This window comes from Gracilinanus agilis, chromosome 5 (genome assembly GCF_016433145.1).
Source record: "Gracilinanus agilis isolate LMUSP501 chromosome 5, AgileGrace, whole genome shotgun sequence".
In the NCBI taxonomy this organism is placed as follows: Eukaryota; Metazoa; Chordata; class Mammalia; order Didelphimorphia; family Didelphidae; genus Gracilinanus; species Gracilinanus agilis.
In genome coordinates, this window is record NC_058134.1 from 253359449 (window position 1) to 253374709 (window position 15261).

The 15261-nt window shown below is 36.5% G+C and overlaps 1 protein-coding gene across 1 annotated transcript in view; it reads left to right on the top strand.

The window, feature by feature from the left end:
- Window positions 1-15261, top strand: part of LIN7A (lin-7 homolog A, crumbs cell polarity complex component) — a 200887-nt gene that overhangs the window by 10876 nt on the left and 174750 nt on the right. The gene's annotated exons all lie outside the window — the stretch shown is intronic.

Here is a 15261-nt window from a genome sequence, read left to right on the forward strand (position 1 = left end):
AGATTCTTAAGTCATGTCTGTAGGATTAAAAATTAATAATCCCAATACTCCAATATTTCTTATAAGATTTAATAATAATTTGAAACCAATGAAAAATAGCTTCAGTAAAGAGAAAAAAAAAAATTCCCAGACCTCACACCTGGGAGAGAGCCCAGAGCCATCAGAGCAGAGGATCCCCGAGGTCAGGGTCTCCAGGAAATGTTTTTCCCAAATGCCAGGACGCCAGGTGAGGATGCAACTCAAAAGGAGGCTGGGCAATGCAGCTCAGGTGCATCAAATTTCCACCTACACATCCCCCCCCTGATCCTTTGGGAGAACAGTCTCCCCAATGGATCATTTTAAACATAACTTAAAACTTTTAATGACTTTTTTAAACTAAAGTTATATACAATATTGCAGTTTCTAGAGGGAAATTACAATAATTTGGAGCTAAAGGGAAATGAAAGAAAAAGAAAAAACAAAACCAATGTTAGGTGCATTGACAAAAAGCCAATTTGGGTGCAGTCACCTTTGGCTAAGGAGTATACATTCAAAACAAATGCATTCAATCCTCCCGCCCATAGTTCAAATTCACCATAACTCAAAGTCCACTCTGGATCTTTTGGTACAGTATATGGTCTCTTCAGGCATCTTCGTAGCATCTTCTCCAAAAAATTCACCTTCTGAATTCTGGGAGGTAGTCTCTTGTTCCAAATTAGGCTCAAATTCAAATCAAAGTTCACAACAATAACATAGTTCCCCCTGAGGAGGATAATAACACATGTCCTCCTTAGCCTTGATGCTTATATAGTGATAGACTCAGTTCCGTCTGTGGATTTTAAAATTGATATCCAATAACTATATTAAATTTTATAAACTTTTATTAATAATAAAGTAACATAAAAAAACTGGAGTGAAAAGGTGCTAAAACTAACTTCAACCATGCTCCTAAAGAAGAGAGAAAGAGGGAGGAGCTACAGAACTTATAAAACAATGATGTGACTGCAAATGTGGAGGCTCAGGAAAGATTAAGGGAAATTTGGGGGAGTACTAAGGGAATTAGGGGGGAATGAAGTCCAAGGTTCAAAATCTCCATTTATACACATTTTTGAACAGATCATGGCAAAAAGGAAAGGGTACTTGCACTGGAAGAAGGCCTCCCTTAGAATTACCTTTACCATCAACCATGAGGAATTAGAGGGAAACCAAAGTTGGGGGTCAATGTTTTCATTTTAAAATAAAGTCAGCAAATATTTGGGGACATCTTAGTATTAGACATTGACTATAGTCAAGGACATATCGATGGGAATCCTATCTTAGACTGCTTAAACTCTGTGTGGCATTGGACACATCAATGGATAGCTCTTCTCCTTCCTCAATTTCCTCATTTGCAAAATGGGAGTGATCCTAACAGAAATCTCAGGAGATAACATTATTATTAGCCTATATATATTAAAAATTGCTTTGCCAACCTAAAAGTGCTATAAATTAATATTCTAATGATAATTTTAATATTAAACTAATTATTAGAATGATAATCCACAATTATTCTAATGAATGTTATTATTGTTATTATCATTGAAGGGTCGTCTAATGTTGTTTGTTGAGCTGTGTCTGACTCTTTGTGACCCCATTTTAGATATAGAAAGTTGTATCAGAAGTGATTTCCAGATAAAATATGCATAGGTAAACCTACCACATATCTCTCATTAGCACAATTCTGGTGATGGCTTGCATCTGGACAGAATTAGGGGTGTAATACGTAGCCCCAGAAAGAGCCTCATTAAGTGGGGCTAGCATTATCCAGCCTCTGGTTTTAGCCTTGTTAGACTCAGGTTCTTTTCTTTTCTTTTTCTTTTTTTTTTTTGTAATTCTTTTATATTTATTTATTTATTTATTTAAATTTTTAGTTTGAATATTTTCTCCTTGTTACATATTTCATGTTCTTTCCCTCTCCTCCAAACCCTCCTAACCCACCCCCCCTTAGCAGATGCACAATTCCACTGGGTTTTACATGTATCATTGATCAAGACCTAATTCCATATTATTATATCAATATTTTTATATGAATATCTCTGCCCAGTTTTCTGAGTCCTTCCATGGGCTTAGAAATTCCTAGCTAATTAATATGTCCAATATATTTAACAGTTGGCAGCCTGGTGTAGTAGAAAGAGAGACAGGTAGTTCTAGAGCCAGGAAGGTTCCATCCCTTACCTACTGGTAGAATGATCCTATGTAAATTCCTCAACCTCTTAAGCCCCCAGGCTTCTCCCTGAGACTTTCAATTGCAGATAACTTCCTCATCCAGGAATTCCATGTAAGCACGTCTCATCCCCATCTCTTTGTATAATAACAAGTTTTTAAAATATTTTCTCATTTGGAGGAATGTTTGGGGGACATTGGGAGGAATTATATTTCAACCTTTTTTTTTTTGCCTTTTCCTGGGTGCTAGAAGAGCAGATTTCATACTTGCAAATTATCAAGTCAGTTTTTATAAAGACAGCTTGACGAATAAAATTGTTTTATTTGCAAATAAAGAGCTTTATAGGTCTTGAAGAAATGCAGGCCTTAGGCCATCCCCCCCCCCCCAAAAAAAAAAAAAAGAAACAAAACTGATGTGACATCTACTCTTGCAGCTTTGCAAATGCCAGCTTTACCTGGATGAGTCATAATTTATGCTGGGAAAAAGGGAAAACTGTCCATTGCTTCCTTTGGGGAAAAGAGGAAAGTAAAATATTTTTGGAAGCCAGTAGCCAGATGAATTTTTGCACTTATTTGCACATCTGATGAATAATACAGTGTCTGAAATATATTTCTATCAGAATGATACTATATCTACTGCTTGCACTCTTTTCTAAAAATAAAATCCAATTCACATAATATAATGAGACAGTGTGGTGAAGTATGTTGAAAATTAAAGCTGGATATTATATTTAATATCCTATAAGTGCATTTTAGAGTTGCTAATGAAACTCTTTGCAAAGGTTCTGGGGGATACAAACTGAAGAATGGACTAGCCCTGGCACTCAAGGACTTGATATTATCTTGGAAGACCAGTGAGGTGTGGATAGAGTTCTGGACCTGGAGTCAGGAAGCCTCATCTTTGCAAGTACAAATCCAGTCTAAGACCCTTAGTAGTTGTGTGACCCGGGGGAAGTCATTTAACCCTCTTTATCTCAGTTCCTCATTTGGAAAATGAGCTGAAGAAGGAAATGGCAAATTACTCCAGTGTCTTTGCCAAGAAAATCCCAAATGGGGTCACAGAGAGTCAGACAAGACTGAAACGACTGAACAACAACTACAAAGTAGATACAAGACATATTGAGGAGTGAGAGCCCAAATGAGGACACCAGGTATTTTCATTTGAAACAAATCCCGTCAGATTCCAAAGGAGAAATCATGCCACTTTGAAAGTTTTAGCAAATTCTACGTCTTCGATATTGATGCTGCTGCTAATTCTTTTTTTTTTTTTTTTACCCTTACCTTCCATCTTGGAGTCAATATCTGTGCATTGGCTCCAAGGCAGAAGAGTGGTAAGGGTAGGCAATGGGGGTTAAGTGACTTGCCCAGGGTCACACAACTCGGAAGTGTCTGAGGCCAGATTTGAACCTAGGACCTCCCCTCTCTAGGCCTGACTCTCAATCCACTGAGCTACCCAGCTGCCCCCCGCTGCTGATAATACTTATCAGAAGTGCTAGAATTTCTCATGCAGAAATCTCCTGTGTTATTTTATTTTGCAGGACAGTATTTTGGAAATAAGTTGAAGCCACAGAAATATAATTTAAGAACATGTTATAATTCCTATGTTAGATTTTGATACTTCCATGAAAACAAAAGAGAATAAATGTAGTTAACAGGGCTTAGGGTACTTCCCAGCTCTAAAATTCTGTGATTCTTTGCTGTGGCCATTAAATATGCTAATATAATTTCATAACTAGTGGTTTGCAGTAGTAAGTGTGATCAGAGGATTTGATCATATCGGTCACCTTCTTGTAGTCTGTGTGAGCCTAGATAGGTCATCTACGTTCTCTAGACCTCAAACTGTAAAAATAAGGGTAGGTAATGTCCCTTTCTAAACTTCTGCTTTGTTGACCACTCTTTTCTGATTCTCTGATGCTATGAGATTGATATTTTATAGGGTCCTAGAGGTAGAAGGGACTTCAGAACCCCTCTAATTCAGTTCTTTTATTTCACAGTTACTCATCTTATCCAAGATCATATAAGTAGTAAAAAAAAAATCAAAGGAAGAATTAAAGTTGTATGAACCCGGCCAAGTCACTTAATCTATGTTTGCGTCAGTTTCCTTAGCTATAAAACCAGGGAGAATAATAACATTTAGCTCCCAGGTTGTTACAAGGATTATATGAGAGAATAATTAAAAAGTGCTAAAAAGGCTGTGTCTGGCACATAGTAGGTGCTGTGTAAATATTAGTTTCATTGTTAGTATTATTATTATTATTATAACCAGGTCCAGAGTCAGTATTTCAGTTTGACTTCAGAACACAGGCAATCACTGTTTCACAAAAAAACTATTAAGCAGTCAAATGTCAAACTAATTTACTCAATATGTTCAGAATGACTGACATTAACTTTGCCTATAGCAGGACTATTATTTCCCCAGAAAACTGGAAATTAATTATGTGAAAATAGGTAATTTTATTCTGAGGTGAAGGAGACATTGGTTTAAAATGTTAGCCAACTCTGAGCTTTTAAAAATTTATATTATTTATAGCTTCTGTTTTTATATCATCTATGGGTTTCCATCTTCTTCACCTACTTCTCAGAGGCAACCCATTCTATTATAAAAATAAAAATGAAGGGAAAAAATCAGCAAAAGTAACCAGTGTAGAAAAAAAAAAAAAAGAACATTCTATGGAGTATTCTGTGTCCATGCATTCCTATCTTTGGAAAGGAAAGGGAACAGCTGTGGCCCTATTTGGTCATTATAATTTTATGGCATTCAATTTCTTCTGTTTTTGTTTGTTTGTTTTGTTTTTGTGGCTTTGGTTCTTTTCATTAATATTGTTATAGTCAATGAGGACATTGTTTCTCTGGTTCTGTATACTTCACATTGTATCAGTTCATGTAAGTCCTTCCGCACTTTTCTATAGTCATCACATTCATCCATTAATGTGGTAATAGTCTATAATAATCTTGTTCTACATTTTAATTATTTGTCAGTTATTTGTTTGTCATATTAACTGTCTGTCCATTGGTGGACATCTGCTTGATTTCCATTTCTTTTCTACTGCAAAACGTGTTGCTATAAAATTCTACCATTAAGCTTTTTTTTTTTTAACTCATACTTTCTTTCTTAAAATCAATGCTATGTATTCATTCCAAGGCAGAAGAAGAGGTAAGGACAGATAATGGGAGTTCAGTGACTTCCCCAGGGTCACACAGCTAGGAAGTGTTTGAAGCCAGAGTTGAACCCATGACCTCCCATCTCTGGACCTGGCTCTCAATCTACTGAGCTAGCTGCCCCCCAACCATTGAGCTTTGAAGAGAGGGTAGCAGCATCATTGTTGGAGATGAGAGGATTTGCATTTATCTTTGTCTGGGGATAATTTTAGGTGAATGGCATCCAAAAAGAACTTTATAGAGACTTTGAATCAGTAGAGAAAAAGGTGCAAATTCTACCCCTCAGACATGGTAGCCCTGAGTAAATCACTTAACTGCTCTCAGTTACCTTCTCTGAAAATGGGCTTCAAAATACAGCACCTATTTCACAGAATGTTTGTGAAGAGTACAGAAGATGATGCAGGTACAGCTTTTTGCAAACCTTAATGCCTATATAAATGTTCCAGATTATACTTTTAGTCATTCAGGATATATTCACTGAACTCTTACTATGGTCACGGCATTTTGTGAGAGAATTGAGGGGCTATAAAAATGTAGACTATCCAGCCTTTGAGGAACTTAGCAAGTATTGAAAAATAAACCTATATATATACATACACAAAATATATCTAATTACACATTATATATAATATATTAAATATACATATAGAAACTTATTCTATATATACACACATATATCTATATAATAATCAATATATACATATACACATACATCTATATAATACATAAACATATCCAATATATAGATATATCTAAATAAAATTAAATGTACAATACACATATATACACATACTTATACATATATAACATATGTACATATATATAATATACCCATATTTATACAAAAGCAGAATTCAATATGAGCCAGAGGATAACACAGTAATTGGGGAATTCAGAAGAGTGACATACCACTGCTGGTCGGGGCATTGTTATTGTTCAGTCATTTTCAGTTGCGTTTGACTCATCGAGACCCCATTGGAGTTATCTTGGTAAAGATACTGGAGTGGTTTGCCATTTTTTTCTCCAGCTCATTTTATAGATGGAGACATTTATGCAAAAAATCAAATGACTTTTGCACAGGGTCACACAGCTAAGATACTGGTGTGGTTTGTCATTTTTTCTCCTGCTCATTTTACAGGTGGGGAAACTGAAGCAAACAGTTAAGTGATTTGCCCAATTTATACAACTAGTGTCTGAGGTCAGATTTGAACTCAGGAAGATGAGTCTTCCTGACTCCAGGTCTGGCACTCTATTCACTGTGCCATCTAATGCCTCTTAGATAGGAAGTTGGATAGAAGAACTCAGAAGACTAGGATAAGTATGTTGTTTTTTTCCCACACTTTACTTTGCTTTTCCTCCTATCAATTTTAAAAATCCTCTCCTCCCTTTGAGAAGTAGTATGGCTCAGTAGAAAGCTTAGGTCATATTGAGTTCTAGTCTCACCTCTGACATGTGTTCATTGTGTGACTCTGGATAAGTCACCTAACTTCTGAGTGCCCCAAGCAATACTTTTCAGACTCTCTAAGGCTGTAGTACTAATTTGTATTAACTCCTCTATTTGGCTCTCAAAGACTTTCACAGCCTGGCCCCAAGCTGTCTTCCCATCCTCATCATTCAGTACAGTACTCTTTCCTGTACTAGCCAGACTGGTTTTCTTTTTGTTTATCAAACATCTCTCCATTCACTCATTGGCTCTTTCTGATCCCTGGAATGTATTCGCTCATTCCCTTCTCACCTCCACCTTATAGGATCCCTTCTTTCCTTCAAGACTTAGCTCAGACAATCCTTTCTAGATGAACTCTTTCCTGATTCCCTCAGTTGCTAGTGTCCTTCCTCCTTAATTATCTTAGAATTAATAACTTAGATTTATTTATATTTATTCTTTTCATGTTATATGTATGTATATGTGTGTATATTATACATTCATATATACAGCTCTCTCCCTTTTATTCTCTTCTGTATACACATATATTCCTACAGTTGTCTCTTCCATTCGAATGTAAGCTTGTTGAGAGCAAGCTTTTTAATTTCCTTTTTATTTTTTATATTTGTATTTCTAGTACCTAGCACATAGTAGGAACTTAATAAAAAAGTATGTCAAATAGGTTATTGTTGAGAAGATCCTCCTCTCCTCACCGGTAGCACTGTAGACCAATAAAATCCCAGTTAATATAAAACAAAAACGTCCCTATAGCCATAAACTTTTAGAGTTGACTTGCTGGCTCCTTCAGGCATAGGTACCCATAAAACACTTGGGAAATTTACAAAATCGACTGAACCAAAAAGATGGGCAAGCATCGTAACAAGAAAATTGACCTAAATGAAACCTAAACACATAAGTGAGAATCAATTAAATGGAATCGAGTATTTCTTTTTCACATTAATATCTTTTGCACTGTTAAGCTCACTCAGATTTATCCTCAGGAATGATTGTAGTAAGAATGTTTCTGTGTCTTTCAAGGTCAAAATAGAGAGTTTGGGAAAGATGCATAGCAGAAGGTCGGATCCTAGGAAAAGCAAGTCAGCCAGCTAGCCCCAGCTGGTCACCATCCTACTGGGTTTTTTTAAGCCTGTGAATTGTGCACCTGTGTAGTGCTCTGCTTACCCCCCATCCCCACCCCCACCCCAGCCCGGCTTGTCATTTCTTGTGTGAAACATTTTAATTGCTGATAAAAAAAAGTGTCATTTTTTTGCCCAAATATATACTAGTTAGGTTTTATTTATATTCAGTGAACATTAACCAAGAATGTTTATTTGAAGCAAAAGCATTTTTAAAAAATTATCCCCTTAAAGCAACAAGCCTTTTTTCCTCTTAAAAACTAGGATGATTTTAAAATTGTTTCTGTCCTAGAATGAACGCTAAGCATTTTTTTCCAAGACAGAAGAATGGGAAGGGCCATGCAATTGGAGTTAAGTGATTTGACCAGCATCACATAGTTAGGAATGGCTGAGATCAGATTTGAACCCAGGACTCCCTATCTACTGAGCCAACTAGTTGCCCTGAAATTAGGATGCTTTTGTAAAACTCCCAACTATTTAGGGGCACCATGGCTAGTGCCAGACCTGGAGTTAGGAATATTCTTCTTCATGGATTCAAATCTGGCCTCAGATACAAGCTGTATAATACTGGGCAAATCATTTAACTCTTTTTTCCTCTGTTTCCTTATCTGTAAAAGGAACTAGAGAAGGAAATAACAAAGCAGACTGTTATTTGCCAAGAAAACCCCAAAAAGGATCACAAAGAATCAAACACAACTAAGTAGAAGCTACATATAATACAATAAAAGTAACTTATTAAAAATATAACTATACTAAAGTCATAGAAGGAGTTCTTGCATTGGGTAAGAGGATACATGAGAAAAGTAAAATGGTTTAATGGGAAGATTGGTGAACCTGCAGTTAGGAGAGGGCTAGGTTCAAATACTAGTTCCATATTCATTGAATGACCTTGGACAAGTCACTTAACCTTTTTGACAGCTGTAAAATGGGAATGATGACAATACTTTCAGTTTATCATCTCATAGGAGGATTATGAAGAAAAGGCTTTGCGGACCTTAAAGTCATAGATCCTTAGGGCTTAGATTCAACCTGCTGAATCTTTAGCCTTTATTAAAGAGATGGAGAAAATGGGATCTCTGGAGGTTAATGACTTACTCAAGGACAAACAGGTAGTAAGTATTAGAAGGATGCCAACCCATCCTCAGAGCTATTGGGCTTCTTTCCATAACAGCTCCCTTAAAGGGCTGTATAAATAAATTGTTACTAGAAATATTTCTAAGGTGGATTTTGACTCTTAGTAGCTACTATGAATCTGTGAACCCAAAAATGCTTTTCAAAATTATATGCTGGGGATTTTTAAGAATCTTTTTTTTTAACCTACCCATAGACAGATTTTACTTTGCCAGTAGTAGTTCCAGCCAAACTGTGGCCTGAGAAAACTAAGTCTTGGGGGTGGTGGTGGTGAAGGTTCACTAAGTAAAGATTTGAACCCAAGTTTTTTGATGCCAGACCCATTGTTCTTTCCATCTTACCACAAGAGTATCTGTTTATATGTTGTTTTTCTTGGTAGATAAGCTCCTTGAGGGTAGGACATATTTTTAAAAATGTTATCTTTGTAATTCTGCACCAATCACATACAGAAGGCTTTTGATAATGGCTTGTGGAACTGGGCTGGTTCAGATTCCATAAATAATTAGTGTCACGTGAGTATGATGGCTCTTGGTTAGATTTTTTTTTTAAGGCTCTGTTTTTTATAAGAAGGTTTGGGGAGGAATCCTCTCGAATGTTACCTTAAGGACAATCATGCTTATTTCCAATCTCATTCATCTCAAAACCTTCCTAGAAGGTGAATGGTGATTGGTCCACTCTGGTCCTCTCTTTGTTCCTGCTTCCCTGGGAAACATAATGACTTTCAGGAAAACAATGGCTTCCAGGTAAACAATGGACTCCTCCCCCCCCACCCACCCACCCCCACTGCTTTTTCAAATTTCTGTAGCATGTGAATTGGGGTTAGAGGATTGAAATGTCAGATAAAGAAATGTGGAAGAAAGGCTTTTTTGTCTGCTCTCAACCACCAAACTCTTCCTTCCCCTACATATGTGCACCGATGTGTGTTAACACTCAGACCCTGGAGATGAGGGATCCTGAAGAGATGCATACTAATTAATCATTTCCTTATCTGTCAGAGCATACCCTGGGCAGATTGAGCCAGAGAGGAGAGGTGCTTAAAACATTAATAAGATGTGAATAAAATACTCCATGAAGGTGTTGCATGTACCTAGCATTAAAGACTAGACAAAACTGAAGGCAGCGATGGGGAGGTCATTTGTATTTTGAGACCACTTGGCCTTGCCTAATGCAGAATATGGGATCATATATTTAGAACTGAAAGACACCTTAGAAGTCATCTAGTCCCACCCCCTCATTTTGGGGAAACTGAGGCACAGGGAGATTAAATAATTTACTCAAGGTCATTAGGGCATGAAATGACAAGGCTGGGATTTGAACAAATAGCTGGTAGAGTACAAAGCAAGATCCCTTTACTCTAGGGTAGCTAGGTGGTGCAGTAGATAGACTGCTGGACCTGGAGTTCGTTGCTGAACCCATCATACATTTGAACAGCCAGTTTTCATCAAATCTTAATTCAAGAAAGGGAGGAATTGAACTCCCTTAAGACTGATTTCAAGCCAACCCCAAAACCTTTATGAATTTCTCACAAGATGTTGAAAATATAGGAAAAAGAAGCTACATTTAGACATTAGCTGTCACTTAAACCCATATGCCTCAGTTTCCTCAGCTGTCAAATGATCCAGAGAAGGAAATGGCAAATGACTCCAGTATCTTTGCCAAGAAACCTCAAATGGGATCATGAAGAGTCAGACACAGTCAAAATGATTTGAATGATCCATGACTCCAAATTCAACATGCTTTCCTTATCATCCCAGCCTTCCTCTGTTCACCATTTAACTTGGTCTGAAAGTCTTAGGATTGGCGCACAGGTTTAAATACTTCAACCATGCCAGTGTGTGCTGTCCAAAACATAACCCAAAGTTCATTTTATTTAATCACTTCTAAAATAGAACTGAAATGAGCTATTTACTATCAATTCAAGACCTGGTTGAGCAAGCCATTCCAAGTTCATTGCATTTGGATGTTTATTATCAGCCAATTAGGCTCTTAATGACTCAGAAACCAACCAAGGTACAAATGTCATTTTAAGGACTTGCTTCCACAGATCATGTGGAATTTCAAGATTTCTCTTTTAATGGGAAAACTCAGTCACTCCAATTTTTCCCCCTTTAGTAATTAAAGTCACTTTTCACCCCACCTTAAATTATAGTCAAATCTAGATGGCCTTCTCAAGGCCACTATATATATGTATGTATACATATAAACTCACTATAACTAATATTTAAATTCAAGTGACTTTTTTCACCCTACTTTTAAGTTACAATTCCCGTAAGAATAATGATAATAGTTGACATTTGTATGACAGTATATAATCTCATCAGGTCCTTATAGCAACCCTGTGAGGTATTATCTCCATTTTGCAGATGAGGAAACTATAGAGTCTGCTGTAAGACAGCATGTGTCAGAGGAAGGACTGGACAACAGACCTATTGACACTCAAGCCTTGTACTGAAGGTTATCATTTAATCTCACATTATATCATAGTTTACTTAATAGCACTATGTAATTGGCAGCTAGGTGGCACAGTAGATAGAGCTGGTCTTCATGAGTTCAAATCCAGACTCAGACACTTATTGTCCATAACCCTGGGCAAGTCACTTAACCCTGTTTGCCTCAGTCTTCCTTTCTGTAAAATAAAGCTAGAAAAGAAAATGCCAAACTACTCTTTTAAGATGCCTTTATTACATTTGTCAAGAAAACCTGAAATGGGATCATGGAGAGGCAGACACAACTGAAAATGACTGGACAGCAACAACCATATGTAATTAATAATAGCATATCTGCTCACAGGATTATGTAATTTTTATAGTAGTATAGTTGATATTTACAGAAGACTTTTTCACGGATTATTTTTAGTATTCCTTATAACAGTCCTGTGAGATAATTATAATTTCCATTTGACAGATGAGGAAATTGAGGCACAAATATTTTAAGTGATTTCCTCCAATTTATGCAATAGCATCCCAGACAGAACTGAAACCCAGGTCTGTTCTGACTGCACTTTTGCCACTGTACTACAGCTCATCTCTAATCTATAAATCTATACCAAACACATCTGATTTCACTTGTATGGGAACTTCCTCTGCCAATGAAGAGAAAACCCTTCTATTATTTAGAAGTCTTTCAGAGTTACTCGAGTTTAACTGACCCACCTAGAGTCACATAGCTAATAAGTGTCAGAGGGAGAATTTGTATTCAGGTGAATTGTTTTTTTAAAATTATTTTAATTTTGTTATTGCTTCAGTTACATGTAGAAACCATTTTTTACCACTATTTTTTGACATTTTAAAATTCAGATTTTCTCCCTTCATTGCATTTCTTCCCATCCTTCTCTAAGGCAGTGAATAATCTACTATAGGTTATATCCATACTGTCAAGTAATGCATATTTCCATTTTGCTCATGTCATGATAGAAGACACATATCACACATATAATAGAACTCTTATGAAGGATATAAAGTGGAAGATGGCATACTTTGATCTAGACTCTGATTCCAATAGTTCCTTCTTTGGCTGTGGATGACATTTTTTTTTATGAGTCTCAGGTGGATCCTTCTTGATCATCTTGCCTTATCTCATTCTCCCTGCCCAGCACTCCTTATCTACTCTACCCAAGCTGCCTCTCTCAAATTCACCTGCTATTTCTTATCTAGCTTTTAATCAATCAAGAAGTTCATACACACATTATTTCAGAGAAACCTTAGAAGACTTGTGAGAATTGATGCGGAGAGAGATGAGAGGAACCAAGAGAACAATTGATGCTATAGCATCGAAATTGCAAAAATGAACCATTTGGAAAAACTCAAGAACTCTCATTAATTTAATGATCGACCATGATTCCAGAGGACTTATGATGGTGGCTATCTTACTCATGACAGAGAAGTGATGGACTAATTTGCAGAACAAAACATTTTTCAACAGATAACATGGGAATTTGTTTTCCTTAACTATAAATATACAATATATAAATATGGGGCAGCAGGGTGGCTCAATGGATTGAGAGCTAGGCCCAGAGATGGGGAGGTCCTGGGTTCAAATCTAGCCTCAGACACTTCCTGGCTATATGACCTTGGGCAAGTCACTTAATTGCCTAGCCTTTACCACTCTTATGCCTTGGAAATAATGCATAATATTAATTCTAAGACAGAAGGTAAGTGTTTTTAAAAAATATGTATATCTATACATACATATGTATTTGTATGTGTGTATATATATATTTGCTACAGGGATTTTTGTTTTGTTTATGTTTTTTCAGAGTGGAGAGTAGTGGGAAATAGAAAAAAATGCTTGATATTTTCAAAAAATTTAATTTCCACATAGTAAATAAAAGGACAACAAGGTTCTTGTACATATTTAGAGACTGAAATAAAAGGAGACACACACACACCCTATATGTAAATGGGTTAAACACTGGAAAAGCTCTTCCTTACCACCTCCATCACCAAATATCTTTTTTGGAAATGGCAGGAGAGAGGGAATAAGTATATATGTAAAATCTATTGTATACCAAGCATTATGTGCTCTTTGTGGTGGCAAAAAACTAGAAAACAAGGGTATGCCCTTCAATTGGGGAATGGCTGAACAAATTGTGGTATATGTTGGTGATGGAATATTATTGTGCTCCAAGGAATAATGAACTGGAGGAATTCCATGTGAACTGGAAAGACCTCCAGGAACTGATGCAGAGTGAAAGGAGCAGAGCCAGGAGAACATTGTACACAGAGACTGATACACTGTGGTACAATCAAACATAACAGACTTCTCTACTAGCTGCAATGCATGATCCAGAATAATTTTGAGGGACTTATGAGAAAGAAAACTAGTCACATCCATAGGAAGAACTGTGGGAGCAGAAACACAGAAGAAAAACAACTGCTTGAACACATGGGTTGATGGGGATATGATTTGGGATGTAGACTCTAAACGATCACCCCAGTGCAACTATCAATAATATGGAAATAGGTCTTGATCAATGATACATGTAAAACCCAATGGAATTGTACATCAGATACAGGGACGGTAGAGGGGGGTTAGGAGGAAGGGAAAGAACATGAATCATGTAACCATGGAAAAATATTCCAAAAAATTAAAAAATTTAAAAAATATACCAGGCATTATGCTAAGCACTTTTTGGGGCAAATATTATTTCATCCTCACAAGAACTATATGAGATAGGTGCTATTTTTATCCTCCTTTATAATTAAGGAAACTGAGGCCAAAAGAAATTAAATGACTTGCTCAGGGTCACACAGGTAGTAAATATCTAAAGGTGGATTTGCACTCAGGTCTTCCTGACTTCAGGCCTGGTACTTCTATCTACTGTGCTATCAGAAGCCTCTTGAGAATGGGAAAGAATCAGATTTTTAGTTAGATCATAGATTTATGATAATAAAATTATATCCTAGTATTGTATATTATTATTAGTTATTATTATACATTAAGTTGATATTACATAAAATTTAATTTAGTGTAAGGTTTTTCACACTTGGGAGGCAAGAGAGCCCTAATTTCCAGTCTGTCTTGAAACCTTGGTGAGTTATCCTAGGTTAAGTTAAATTGTGCTTTGGGGCTTAACAGGGTTGTTAAGGACAAATGAGATAATAGAACTGGAAAGGCTTAGGCTTTCTAGTCCATCTTTATTTTACAGGGGGGTAAACTGAGACCCAGGGAGTATAAATGACTTGCTGAAGGTTATACAGTAAGGGGGCAAGGCTGTGATTCATTCCTCTGGCTTAAAATTTCTTTAAAAAATTTAACTCCTTTCCTTTTAGCTAGCATTCATATAGCACTTGAATATCTACAAAGCACTACACAAATGGTATCTCATTTTATCCTTATAGCAATCCTGGAGAGATTATCTCCATTTTATAGATGAGGAAAGCAAGTCAAACAGAAGTTAAATGACTTTCCTGGTGTTACACAGATAGTAAATATCTGAGGCTAGATTTGAACTCAGGTTTTTCCTGACTCCTGGTCCACTGTACCTTTCAGCTTCCTACATTCTTAGCTCTTCTTCATGTCTGTTTTTGTTGTGTGTGTTTTTTTTTTAATTTTGGAGGACAATAATACATATTTGTAGCAGTGCTGAAATTAATATTAGAAATTATTCTAAATCCAACATCAAGCTATAATTGGTCATAACTCAGTCTATCAGCCATACATCCAATTCTCTGTGACCCCCTTTGGGGTTTTCTTGGCTAAAATACTGAAGTATATTACCATTTCCTCTTC